This window comes from Lissotriton vulgaris, chromosome 7, assembly GCF_964263255.1.
Source record: "Lissotriton vulgaris chromosome 7, aLisVul1.2, whole genome shotgun sequence".
In the NCBI taxonomy this organism is placed as follows: domain Eukaryota; kingdom Metazoa; phylum Chordata; class Amphibia; order Caudata; family Salamandridae; genus Lissotriton; species Lissotriton vulgaris.
This window is the reverse complement of record NC_141695.1, coordinates 439,005,069-439,020,180: the sequence shown is the minus strand read 5'-3', so window position 1 is coordinate 439,020,180 and position 15,112 is coordinate 439,005,069.

Here is a 15,112-nt window from a genome sequence, read left to right as displayed (position 1 = left end):
ACAGAGAGATTTTACCTTCCAGGTTCTTAAATTTCAATGCCTCCTCCTTGTTATTGGAACTGGTAACTGGTGAGGCTATGGATCTGTCCTCTAATGTAGGCCTTGTATGCGTCCCAGACGAATTCTATAGCGGCGGAGCCGACATTATCTAGAAAATAGTTATAAGTTGCGTTGATAACTGCGTCAACTATATCTTGATTGTGAAGTGCAGCCCTTTTTAAAGTCCATCTGGGGGTAGGAGTAAGACATGTGCTCCGGGTCGAAGATGTGAACATAATAGGGGCATGATCTGAAAGAATGGAAGGGAGTAATTTAATATCAGAAATGGCCTCCAGCCCCTGCCTATCTACCAATACATAATCTAGTCTTGAGGCGTGCCCATGTTTTTTACTAAAATACGTAAAACCAGATCTCCACCCCCCCTCCATTCTCCAAAGGTCAATAAGGACCACCTCGTGCATCATGTCAACCATGGCTCATCTAGAGCGTGGGGTAGTAACATGCTGACTATAATTGGAACAATCCTTCCGGGGATCAAGAAGGACATTAAAATCCCCCCTATAATCATGGGGGTGGTAACCCCTGTTATGTTAGACTGGACTTTGAGTAGCCAGGTGGGGTCGTCTATATTTGGGCCATAATATGAAACAATATTCTGTTTGCAGCCACTGAAATCGACTTGTCAGAACCCATCTCCCTGACTGGTCTGTAGACGTTGATTTTATAATCCCCCTGGCCTCAGCCTTGATCAAAACTGCAACACCCTTATTTATTCCCGTCTGCCCAGAACAGCTAAATGCACCTATCCATCTCATTTTTCCAAAGATCTCTTTGCTTTCAATAGTGCTTAGATGGGTTTCCTGGAGGAGGAGGATTTTGGCTGGATTGTTCCAGAAAGCACATTATCAATCTCCTTCTCCAGGGACACCGGAGCCCATTTACATTCCATGAAATGAAAGATATTTTATTATGGGCCATTTATAGTTTCTACCCCCCCCTCCTTTTTCCTGTCCAATTGTACTCCCGTCTGCACATCTGAAAGTCTCTGGAAATTATGATGGAATGAGAACTATTTTTTTCCTTTTCTCCCCTTGCAACCCCACCTGTGCTTCCCTCCTCCTCCCCTTTACCCCCTACCCCTACACCTGTCTTCACCCACCTTCCTTGAGGAGCCCTCCCTTTCTTCTTGGGCATATGCCCTTAAACGGACCCCCCCCCCCCCCTGTGTTTCTATGTGTATGTGCATGTGTTAGGTTCATAACATTATTAGATTCAAACTAAGTTTGCCTAAGGGCCGTGAGCTCTGGCTTTCCGCCTAATATACCTGTGACCTCAAGTGTTTCTAATATACTAAATCCTTTTCTTCTGGGCCCTTCCCTCATTGAAGTTTACTACTAAATTTAGCCTACACCTTCTCCGCCTCCCCCTTTACCATCTGTCCTGATTTTTTCTATAAGGGAGTCTGCCTCTTCAATCTGCCGTATATTGTACATATGGTTATTACACATTATGCAGAGTGTTGCAGGAAACTTCATCTGGGCACGGGCTCCTAAAGAGTTGAATGTTGCAAGTCTTTTGCCCATCTCCCATTGCTTAGTGGCAGTTGTATGTGAAATATCAGAGCGGATTGTAAAGGAAAAAGGTCTGGAGAACGAGGTTGACTTCATAGGCCCGGTTTTTAGTGCCGCGAACAGGATCCTTTCTTTAATAGAATATGTCAGAAAGTTCACCAGAATCTTTCTGGGACGTTCTCTCTCTGGGTTCCGTCTATATGGATCCCGGTGTGCTGTCTGTATATCCGCTAGAAGGGCTGCATCGTCATCGGTAGAGTCCTTCAGGATTGTGGTTTTAAGCAATGGCACCACAAATTTCTTAATGTCTCCTCCTTCCATATCTTCGGGTACATTCAGGAGTTTTAGGTTGCTCTTTCTGGCATGATTTTCAAGCCTCTCGATGTCATCTTTCATTTCTTGATTTTGCTGCGCCATCTAACCATACCACCTCTATGCGAGACCGTGTTAGTTGCGTCTCCCATCCGGTGAGAGAGACCCGCCTTGGATCTCTCTGCCACTCCCTGGCTGCTCTGGTCCATCGGAACGACGCCGGGTTTTCGCCAACCATCTGCGTTCCTTCAAAAGGAAATCAAGACTCAAATCCAAGGGAAACAGTGTTATGGTGAAGCTGCTTCCACTGAGACCAAAAAACCGCAGTAGATACGAAATCCAAGAAATAAATAGACTGGCTCACTGCCGCTCCGGCTCTAGCATATTGTTAGCGAACCTCCAATCTCGAGGAACACACGTGGGGGAGGGGCTCCGTTGCGGCTGTTAGCTTCTGGTCATCATTCTCCCCTCCTGTGTGCAAGATGTGGGTTAGTGGAAGCAGATGACATACATGTCTTTTATGATTGTCCTTTTCTGGGTCCCTTCTGGTCTATGGTTGAGAAGGCTCTGGATGGCATTTTTAAGACACAAGGGACCTTGATTTTAAATTTAGAGTTGTTTTTGCGATGGATACTCAGCTTTGTAGTTTATTAAGGGGGGCACAAGTGGCTTTATTTTTTAATCTTAATATAATAGCGCGTAGGGAGATTTGCAAACTTTGGAAGGACGCTAGCCCTCGCTCATATGAAAGCTGGTTACGGGCGGCTTTGAGCACTGCTCGGTTAGAATTTAGTTTGGCACAAAATGTAAATAGCACGGTGTGGGATCCTTTGTTAGACTGGGGAAGACAAATGAGGCTGGTCTAAGGCCTGGCTGTCCTATGATTACACCAGACCTCGGAATAAAGAGGCAGGGCGGGTATGCCCAGGCCATTGCAAGAACGTCAACCCTGGGTGCTCACGACGATGGAATGGGTTGAGAAAGTTTATTTGCACAACTTTTGGTAGAATGAGGACACAAAAAAATAAAATAAATTATTACTAATGAGCTTGCATATTTATTTTTTGGTGGCTTTCAATCGACAGCAAGTAATGGCTCCCGCCATTGATTTAACATAAACTTTGGTTTCTTGAATGGCTAATGTAATGGATCATGTGCTGCATGGTAAAAACACATATAAGGTCCCACAGAAGAGCCCTTTTGGTTATGCCAATGCTTGCCCTTCATTTGTGTCTGCATGCTTTGTATGCCTTTAATTTATCTGCCTGCAGTCCACCTGGTTTATTACACCCCTCATGGAAGCAAGCTCCTGTCCTAGTTAGGATATGATTAGCTTTATCTACCTCTAAGGCAGGAAGCTGAGTGCTTACAGTGATCCCTTTCATCCAGTTCTTTTTGGAGGAGGGGGGGAATGGCACTGATATAAGAGCTGAATTCTGGTAGACCATTTACCATCACCCATCTCTGCAGCTTGTCTGCCTTGGTTTTATGCTTGATAAATGTGCCCATAGAGTTCAGACGAATAGTCACCCTCCTCTCTTGAGAAGGTTGGAAGTGTGATATTGGTATGGGAATCACCCAGATTTTATCCTGTCCTGTTGTGACCTAAGCAGGTGGTTCTCTTTAAAGAAGCAGATATCCGCTGACATCCTGAAAACAGACACTTTATGAACCTGTAGCCAGACATCATTGGCAACACATTTGCACATTGTCGGAAGGAACTGGTGTTCTGCCTGAAGGACCTGCCACTGCTACCTGCCCTGCTGTGTTAGACTGCTGCTTGTTGAGCTGCAGGAGGGACTACCACTTTCCAACCGACTTTGTTTTGCTGGCCTGCTGCCTGCTACGTTTGTGCTGTTGGGACTAAAAGCATGTTCCAAGGGCTTGTTGACATGCACCCTGTTGTCCGAAGTCTCAGGGCCGTCAAAGACTTCGCCTTCTAGTCCCTGCCATGGGACTTTTCACCCAGTGTGCCTGGTATTGGGATATTGACAACAAACATATCGCTCCTTATCCCCTGCTTGTGGTGAGAGCATAGAAGCACCTCACCGTGTGGCAGATTGAGAGCGCATTGTAACCAGGATCTGCGTTTCCCTCCCCACTGGCCAAGAGAGATCAAGTGCTGCTCTTTCCAGAGTGTGAGTTTGAACAGAGTCTGTGGAGCACCCCCTTTTTAGTTCTCGCCTGAGCCAATGCGCTTGCGAATTGCTCCGGCGACATTACAGTAAGCGGAAAAGAAAAGTTTACCAAAGCGGCTGCGGATCACATACAGTTCATTTGATCTATGTGCGTGCACAGAGCCAGCCACATAACACACCACCATTTTTCTGTGCCTCGGCATCAGACTTCAAAGGCTGCAGCTCCCCCGCTTCCCGGCATGCACATTGCGCACCACCATATGTCTGTGTCTCGGCATCAGACTTCAAATGAAGCCGCTGTCCTGCTCCCCCCCATCCCCCCCATCAGACTTCAAAGGAATGCGTTCCCGAACTTGCTGGCCTCGCTCTCATGAGCCTTTATTTACTTGTTTTCATGGTCTGTTCTTCATCCAGCTCTCTCTCTCCTTACCTCTGTTTCTTCCCCTCTCTCTCGCTTTCAACCTTGTTGTTTCATATTGTTTGCCCTGGCTCTTCTCTTCCATACAGGCTCACTTCTGTTGCTCGCTGCTTTTGCTCCTATAAATTTTGGCCTAGCTCCAACCTCCTCCCCCGCTGATCTTGGATCTCGGCCCCCTCCTCCTCTTTCCTCTCTCCCTCGCCTCTCCCACGCTTACTGTTCCTGTGTCCTATTCATTCATCTTCCTCATCCAATTTGCCACCCTCTCTTCATCTCGCAGACATACTTCCATTCTTGGCTAAGAAAATAATTGCAGTATTGATCTGTGCCTACTCGTCTCTCTTTGTAACACATCCCATGCTTTGTTAATCAATGTTATATACATAACAAGGGTTTTGTTTACAGGTCTATTAAGAGGCTACTTCACTCTGGGACACCACCACATCACTCGGGGACTGCATCACATCACTCGGGGACACCATCACATCACTCGGGGACACCATCACATCACTCGGGGACACCACCACATCACTCAGGGACACCACCGCATCACTCGGGGACACCACCGCATCACTCGGGGGCACCACCGCATCACTCGGGGGCACCACCGCATCACTCGGGGGCACCACCGCATCACTCGGGGGCACCACTGCATCACTCAGGGGCACCACTGCATCACTCGGGGGTACCACCACATCACTCGTGGGTACCACCACATCACTCGGGGGTACCACCACATCACTCGGGGGCACGATCACATCACTCGGGGGTCACCACCACATCACTCAGGGACACCACCACATCACTCAGGGACACCACCACATCACTCGGGGACACCACCACATCACTCGGGGGCACCACCACATCACTCGGGGGCACCACCACATCACTCGGGGCACCAGCACATCATTCGGGGGACCAGCACATCATTCGGGGGCACCAGCCCATCGCTCGGGGACACCAGCCCATCGCTCGGGGATACCCGCCCATCGCTCGGGGACACCAGCCCATCACTCGGGGACACCAGCCCATCACTCGGGGACACCACCACATCACTCAGCACCACAACAGCACTGTCCTGGCTTGCTACCAACAAGCATTGCCATAGCCCATAGGACTTGCATTAGGAAAGTGTAAGCTATTGACATTGTGAATAACAATGTTATTAAATTAAATATTTTGAAAGCCAACGCATATATATAAAAAAATTGTCATTTACAATACCAATAGCTCACACTTTCCTAATGCGAGACCTATTGCATTGCAAATGCTTGTTTGCAGCGGGCCCCATCTGTACCTGGAACGGTGACCTAGCACTTACATTCGTGCCAGCCCGAGCACCCCACCTCTACACCTGATGCTGTAGCACTCTGGGCAGACGCCTCAGTGTGATTCGCACCCCATGTTGTCTTGATCACCAGGACTCTCCTGCCACTTCCTGGATCAGGGTGTGCTGGACTACGTTGCACCCGCCTCCATCAATGAAGGGAGAGACAGCGCAACTCGCTCAACAACAGCCATTTTTTCCTGACAAAGTCACTGTGATCCCCCAAGACTTGTGAGGTCTCAGCAACCGGCCTTTGTGATATTGCGGGCTTCTGGGAGTTATTTACCAGCATTCCAGTCTCGAGAAACTGTGTAGAGACGTCCTCCATGAGGACTTTGAGGGAGTACTACACTTGTGCTCCTACAGTGAGAAAGCTTCTATAACCTTCTTTTCTAGTATTCCTGTAAAGAATCTAAAAGGAGCAGAGATACTTATAGCCCTTCTTATTTTAAAACTTGCATAACTTGATAAGTATTCATGTGATTTTTATCGTTTTTTTTTGTCAGAATATATTAAGCTATACTTCTAAACCTGTGTGGAGTCTTTTGTCGTGTATTCATTGTGTTACTGTGTGTGTTGCACAAATACTTTACACATTATTTATTTTGATATGCCGGTCTGCTCTGCGCCAAGCTAACAGAGGGTGAGTCCAGGTTATCTCAGTTGATTATCTAGCTTACCCTGACTACAGCTGTGGGTTCTGCCTGGCTTGGGCGTACACCTTAGCCAACCAGAAACCCGATTTCTAAAACATCCCATTGGAATCACTTAATTTACTCCTCCTCACTCAACTACTGAGTGCCTTGCTGGAGTAATTTAAGAAATCCACCCAAGACTGGTTTTCAAACTTCTAGCTGTCCCTGAAACTGATGCTGTGTTTTCAGGGGTTAGCCCAAACTTGATGAGTAAAATTACCTTTATGGGAGCTTACCTCATTTGATCTCCCCACTTCTAAAGTAAGAAGGATATACTTCCCTTCGTGGGCATGTGTTTCCACAGGCTTGACCCTCACTCCTCTTCTGGAAGCCTGTGCATCCTCAAGACTACCTTATAGGCGCAAAACAATTTATCAATACTTTCCCTCACCACATAGCTAGGCACCAGGTCTTGGGGTATGCAGACTCTCACCTCTCTAGAGGACACTGGATTGCTGCCACCATTGCAGTTGTACTCTGCTGCTTGCTTAAATTTAAAGTCCCATAGGCTCTCCTCATGAACAAGGATCAACTTCCTTTCAGCCAAGGCCCTCTCAGCCTCTGCTTTCTCCTTGGCTAGATCAATTTCTGCTTCCATGTCTGCTTCCATATTGAGCTTGGCCAGCTGCAACCTGTAATCCCTCTCTGATTTCCTGTCCTCCATCTCCTCTGGGGTCAGATTGTGCGAATAAATGTGGCTGCTTGCTCTGGAACTGGCAGGGGACCTCACTCCTTGGCACCCTCCTCTTTCCTATGGAGCTTTGATCAGGGGGTTGCCATTGTCCTCTCCATCTTGTTCCTGGGCTGTGGCTTGTAAACAGCGAGCCTCTGCCCAGGCCATGAGCGCCTTCTGGAGCTTCTGCATCTTGAATCTCTTGAATGTTGGAAGTGCTCTATCCCTGCAAAATCCTTTAAGCTCAACCCCAGTGTAGCTATCCAGCTTCTTGATCTCAAACGTATTCTTTGCAGGCAGAGTAACAGGCACAATCCGGTAGAATTAGAGTTAATTTAGAAAAAGCAAAAGAGGCCAATTAGCCGGAAGAGCCGCCACTGACAATATCATGACTATTCTGTACTTACTCAGACCAAGATGGTGGTTTTCACTTGAACTGTGTAAAAATGTAGCACCTAATTGAGTGGCATATACTTCACAGTTGCCTGAATGGGACTCGCTTTGCACTGCCTGGATGGGAGAGAGAAGCTGCAAGATACCAGAATGCACATATGCACTTAGGGCCCGATGTAGGTAGGCCGTTACAGATCGGTAACGGCCGAAAATACCGATTTTTGGCCCTTACCGATCGGTATACTGCCATCGAGATGTGGGGCAAAGAAAAACGTCCAAATCGGTCAAAAACCGATTCGGAATGACAACCGAATAGAAAATAATCCGATACGTACATACCGAAAATCGGAAATGTAACGAATCGGTAACACACCGAATCGGATTCAAATACCGAATCGGTCCATGTACCGAATCGGTAGTGACACCGATTCGGAAAATATCCGAATCGGTCCATGTACCGAATCGGTAGTGACACCGAATCGGAAAATATCCAAATCGGTCCATGTACCGAATCGGTAGTGACACCGAATCGGAAAATATCCGAATCGGTCCATGTACCGAATCGGTAGTGACACCGAATCGGAAATTATCCGATTCGGTCCATGTACCGATTCGGTAACGACACCGAATCGGACATAAGCCGAATCGGAGAACCTACCGATTCGGTAGAATCACCGATCGGGAAAGTCCCCGATTCGGACAGATGGGGAGATGTAGGGAAGCACAGAAACACCGATTTCGGCTCAAAATCGGTAGTATTCACTCGGTATTTACCATGGATTACAATCAGGTGGTAACCAACTCCAACCCATAAAAACAGACCCAAAATGTATTGCAACTTGCAGGATAGCAGCTTTTTATGTCATTGCGAGGCGGCTACGGCTACAGCAGGAAGGACAGAGGGAATGGCAAAGAGAGGAACAGGTCTACAGACAGAGGATAACCCTGTTCATGCTCACAGAGGCAGAGATCCTACAGAGTTACAGGCTGGACTCTGACACCATTCTTGAGCTCATCAGGGACCTCAAACCATTGTTGGACCACCCCACCCCAAGGGCACACGCCATCCCAGCACATGTCCAGGTGCTATGCAGCCTACACCTGCTTGCGTCTGGCAGCTATCAAAGTGGAGTTGCAGCGGTAGGAGGGGTGACCCAGAGCAGCCTGTCAAGGTTCTTCCACACATTCCTTGACGCCATGATACACAGGATGGACCAATAGATCTCTTTCCCTGCAACCCACGCAGAACTGCTACAAACCAAAGCTGACTTCTACCAGATGGCACAATTTCCCCAAATCATTGGCTGCATAGATGGCACGCACATTCCAATTTGCCCCCCAGCTGACACAGAATACATATACCGCAATCGGAAGTCTACGCACACCATCAACGTGCAGGTGATCTGCAATGCGAAGTGCACCATCACAGACCTGGTAGCAAAATTCCCAGGGAGTACCCACGACTCCTACATTTTTCAACAGAGCGGCATCTATGCACGGCTGATGGCTGGCGAATTCGGTGAAGGATACCTCCTAGGTGAGACACATCATCAGACCCCCATTACACAAAGTAGCTAGGTGTAATACATGTATGCATGTGAGTAATGTTACCCCTTTTCCTTCCAGGCGACAGTGCATATGCCCTCCGCTCTTTCATACTCACCCCCTACCTCAACCCCTCCACACCCAGCCAAAGGAGGTATAACCGGGCACACAAAAGCACAAGGAATGTCGTTGAACGGACCTTTGGCATCTGGAAAAGTAGATTCAGATGCCTGCACAAGAGTGGAGGTGCAAGGCAGTATACCCCCATCACCTGCTGCAAGATCAGAGCTGTCTGTGCAATGTTACACAACCTTGCGGTGAAGAAGGGCACTGAGGAGGAGTTGTCTGACTACGAGGACCATGACGACGACGATGCTGTGCCACTAACACAGCCTGCTGGGGTGTCTACGCCAAGTGATGGCAGATACAGACGTGAGGAGATTACAGAAAACTATTTCTGAGTGAGTACAGATGCACAGACAGGTAAATGGTTGTGGGGAAAAGCAAAATTTAATAATGTTGCAACACCGTTACTGCACTGATGTGCAACAAAATAAAATGTAAAAGTAAAGAAAACAAATGTCTAAGGTCCGGGTTGCCTCACCCGCCCTGGCAAGCCTACTTCTTGGAGCGCTTGGCAGCCCCACTGGGGTGTGCCTCACCCCCTTCCGAATGTCCTGCGGCTTCTGCGGAGCGCCTGGTGCTCCTGCGCGGCTCCGACGCAGCGCTGGCCGGGCTGCTGCGGCTGCTGCTGTCCCCAGCATCCCCCAGGTCCAGGGCTGGATTGGCGGCAGTGTTTGAGATTATCATAGCCTCCATGGCCGTAGTGATGCGGGCCATTCCCCTGGTGACCTCGGCGGTGTTTTGGGTTAAACTTGCCTCCATATTGGCACCGCGCTGACACAGTTGCGCGGTTGCAGCAGCAAGGCGGCTAATGGAGCGGTTTTGCACGCGGGCATCCCGCCTGCGCGAGAGCTCATGCTCCTCAAGTCTTCCGCACAACTGTGTTATGGCTGTGGTCAGCCTGCCAAGACCTGCAGCAACCTCCTTGTTAGTGTCTACAAAAGCCTTGAAACCTTTCACCATCTCGCCCATCTGCAGGTTGTGCTGGCGGAGCTGGCGCTGGCAGGCCATGATGGACTTTGCCTGCTGCCGTTGGATTTTCACCATGCTGCCTTCAAGGCCCTGGAAGACACTGCCCTCCGGTGCTGGCGCTGCAGTGCTGGAAATGGCACCCCTCCGGGTAGTGCTGCTGCCGCCCTGCTGTGTGGGCTGTGGTGCCACTGGTGTGGGTGTGGTGGTGGCCGGGGCCTGACCCCCTGCTCCCTGGATAGGGTTTACTGGAGCCACAGCCATAATCGTGGCAGGAGGTGTTGTAGGTGCAGGGTGGGCCTTTGTGGGAGAGTTCTCAGGGGAGAACAGCAAGGGGGGTGTGCCTGACATTTGTGGGGAGTGAAGTAAGTCATAGTCAATTACCAGGTCTCCCTCAATACCCAGGCCAATGGTGTTGTCCTCCTCCTCCTCGGCAGCCTGACTCGTGCTAGGCCCTGCCACCGCACTGGTAGTTAGTGCTGGTGCCTCTGTAGCTTGTGGTACTCCGCCTGATGGTGCCCCTAGGTATAAAGAAGCATTTGTAAATTGAGTGCCGATGTATTACAGTCACTAAAATTAAAGCATTGCACATGTCCTTGCATCTCCTTTGAATGTGTTCCACTCTTTCCTATCTTGTGAATCTGCACTGCCATATTTTTCTAACTTCTGCTGACTACATATACCATGATGCTTCTCTCTTGTATGTTGGTTACAGTACTGGGCTGGGGTTTGGCTGTGCATTGTGTCTAAAGGGGAGATGTCTGGTAGGGTGTGTCATGATGCGCAAGCTTCTTACCTGTAGCTGTAGCTCTGGCTGAGCTGTCCAGGGTCCCGATTCCTGTCACGCACTCCCTCTCGATGGTGCTGGACACCAGTTCCTCCAGCTCAGTGAGGGGTGGCGCCGGGTTCCTGCCTCCACCTGTCAGTCCTGCTTGCCTCTGGATCTCAGCCATCTTTCGTTTGGTCAGGCTGCGGATATCGTAAAAGCGTTTTTTAAGGTCATCAAGGGACCTGGGGGTGACACCTACAGCGTTGACCTTTTCTGCTATCTCACTCCAGAGCCTCCTCTTAGTGCTGTCCGGCACAGTGAGGGACAGCCTCCCGAAGAGCTGCCTGTGCACCCTCACCACCTCCTCCACCAACACCTGCAGCTCCATGCTACTGAACTTTGGCTTTCTCTTCTGGCCAGCCTTCTGGCTCTCACTGGTGTTTGCCATCTTGCTCTCCACAGTTCTCTGCCTCCTGCTCCCACTGCTGCTCACTGTGAGTGTTCAGCTCAGGCTGGCTCTCCAGAAAGTTCTTAATGAGCTGCACCTGCCAGGGTTGCCACTCCCTGCTTGGGTGGGGGAGGGGGGATCCACCTCATTGGCTGTATCCGATTTTACCGAATTGGATTTTACCAAATCAGATTTTACCGATTCGGTTTTTTCCGAATCGGTTTTTTCCGATTCGGATTGTTCAATGCATTCCTATGGGCTTTTTGGCCATGGGTGTGTTTTCCGACCGCCGATTCGGTAATTGACGAATCGGATTTTACCGATTCGGCAATTTCCGATTCGGTGGTAGCCGATTCGGTACTTTCCGATTCGGTCCGTGCCGATTCGGTACGTAGCGAATCACAATACCGATGCCTACCGATTCGGTATTTTTTTGATGTTTTTTTCCTACATCTCGTTTTCCGATTTCAGAATACCGATTCGGCCCGCCTCGGTATTTTGAAATCGGAAAATCCCTTTTACCTACATCGGTCCCTAAGTGATTACAAAGCACATATTCACCTGGCATGGCTGGCACTCATAGGACAGTAACCTGCGGTGTTGCTTGCTCGGCCCATGTGAATGAAGACTCAAGTTAGTGGCCTGGTGATTGAAGATGGCCAGCTCTGGGCGCAGTGCCCGGGACTGCAGGCATATCTGGTGTGACTGGATGTCACCTGGGCAGTGCTTTAAATGGAAAAAAAGAAGTGCAGGTACTCACCAAAAGGAGCAGTGGCGGAGTTTAGGGCGGGGCTAAGGGTGGACAAGGGGCGGGGTTAGCTTTTTGACCGTGCCAAGGTTGTATGCACGAAATCTGCATGCATTTTATCACCCGCCTAAGGATTACATGCTGCTTCAGCCTGCCTTAAATTGAACCGGTGGCCTACAGCCCACTGAGCCATCTGTCCAGTACTGGTACTCTTTTGTAACATGCACACGTCACTTTTCTCTTGTAACATACAGTTTGCTACCTCTTACATTTTGTTTGCTTTAGATACTTGCACAAGTGCCACCATTGCCTCATGTAACGTTTGTTCTTGTGCTGGAGTGTCTGCCATTTATTGCAGTACTATACCTCTACTTGTACGCTTTTGTAACCTGCACACATCACTTTTTCCTCCTGTAATGTATCGTTTGCTACCTCTTGTATTTTGTTCGCTCACAATTGTCACTTTTGCCTCATGTAACTTAATGTTTGCTTTTGTAATTTGTTCACTTGTAATTTTCTCCTCATGTATCAGGACTGTTCCTATTGTGAAGCGCTCTGACACCTTCGGGTAAAGTCAGCGCTATATAAAAACGCATAAAATAAATAAGTCTCTCCTGGAACATTTGTAAACCGGAGTTAGGGCCAGAGCTGACTAAGCATGGGTGGAAAATCCGTTCCGCTCGCAGATTTTGCGGATTTTCGGTAAATTTGCAATCCACGAACGCTCGCGAATTTACCAAAAATCCGCAAATTCGCACGCAGCGGATTTTTTTTTCTTGGTGATACAATTTTGCGGCGTGCGGTGTAAGTTCGCAATTGCGAACATGTAGGTGCGGCGGGCAGCAACAATCTCGCACTCGCGAAATTACAAAAATTGCAATTCTGCACAAGAAATCCACTAGCAAGCAGCATAGACCTTCTGAAAATGATGATTTTTATCAGAATAACTCCTCAGATTGACATTTGCCTGCACTTTTTTGGATTTGAGGCCTTTTGACTTTCTTTGGATCACTTTTGGATTAGAAATCAACTTTCACAAGTAAGCTTGTTTGGGGCATTACAGTTGCTGTAATGCTGTTCTGCAGAAAAACGAGTTTTGCAAAAGTGAAAGCATTCAGCAGGTGCAAAAGTTCAAACTCATCATTAGTAACAATTCCCTGTAGTGCTTCCTGACTGGGGCCCCTCCAGAGTTCAGTTGCTAGTTGCAACAATTGTATGACCCTGCTCTGACCCTCACAGCAGGCTCATAGAATAGCTACAAGTAGGCCACAAAGGTCCTGGAAAAAAAAATTGCACTGCAACAGAAAGCAAATTACAGATAAGGAAGCAGGTGCCAGACAGGAATTTTAAAACAGTGACACATTAATAAATCAACCCCAAATTAATTCATGTCAGTTGAAGCAGGGCAGGTGTGCTTGCTTTTTCCCCCCATAATCTACAGTGATGATGAACCAGAGGGTGGCATTGATGTACCAGAGGGTGGCATGGGTGAAACAGAGGGTGGCAGGGGTGAAACAGAGGGTGCTGGGAACCTGTGATGATGAACCAGACGTACAAACAACCTAATCGCGACCGTTGCGAGCCGACATGTAAGTTCGCAATTGCGAACTGGTACAAAACCCCCGCGAACTGGCAGATATCCTTGCGAACACAAAAAAAAATCTGCAAATTCGCGAGAATTCGCGGATTTTGCGGATTGCGAGTTTGCAAATTCGCAAAATTCGCGAACGCCAGGTTCGCAAAATTCGCCCATGCTTAGAGCTGACAACGTCTGTACTGGGGAACCAGGTGCCAATCTCCACATTTTTGATTGGTCTTAAGGTCTGTCCAAAGGTGATGAAATAGGAACCAGCGAGTGTGGAAGTAGAAGTGTGCAAGAAAGCAATTCAAATGCGTGGCTACTGTAAAAGCCTCCCATACGTTCTTTTGTTATGTCCTGAATAGTGCCTCCCACCACCACCCATTAGATTTTACAGCCCCCTCTTAGCGCCCACTGTGAAAGATCTTTGGATAAGCAAATGACTCAGCAGAGGCACCCCTGCTCTGATTTACAAAGCAGCTCACGCTGGGTCCTGGTGACGAGCTCCATTGATTGATTGTGTGCAGTGCTTGAAAGGTGCTGCTGTAGTATAACTTGAGGGATAAAGGGAGCGCGCTGCCTCTGTTAAAGTCAAATCCCCATGAGTACCGGTACTCTTTCTTCTAGAAAAAAGTGCCCGTACTCAGGGGGAGAAAATGAAGAAGTGCCGGTACTCAGTACTGGTGAGTACAGGCCCATTTAAAGCACTGCACCTGGGCAGTCCAACCGATTAGAAAAGACAATCTTGCCTTGCCACTGACCTGTGTAACTCTTCTCTGTGGACAACACTCCAGGCAGCAACTGCCAAGAAGAAACTGCAAAAGAGCTGGAACATTGATCACGAACAATAGACATCCCAAAATATCGAAGCATATTTGTTTCATATTGAACTGTAAAGCAATTAAAATTAGACAAGACCTAAGACAGAAGTTACTAGCATTTTTATGGGGCTGAAATATGCCCTAAAGATGAGATAAAAATAACATATGGCTCCTTAGTCAATGTTATTCTAAGAAAGCTTTGAGTATTCTCGTCTAGAATTCTCAGGTTTCAAGTCTTTCATTACGAGCTCTGCAGATCAGTCAAAGGTAGCAAAAGGTCCTGAAAGAATGCTGCCTTTCCATATTCCCTTTGTCGTCATTTTTCTGAGGCCCTCGGGGAAAGAAGAGAAGTATTTGGGTATGAGCTCAGGTGACTGAGAATCTGCAAAACTTGTCCAAAGCCCGAAGGCCTCTAAAAATTCGCCGTCCAAAGGCAACAGCAGCCGCAACCAAGTCAAGGTTGATGTTTCTCGGTTTCAAAGGTTCACTACCCAAAGCCAAAAAGAGTGCCTTGATGAACAGTTACCAGAGAAAACAGGGATCCGCTAATTAGTGTGTCTGACATTGCAGACAGTTAAAGGGA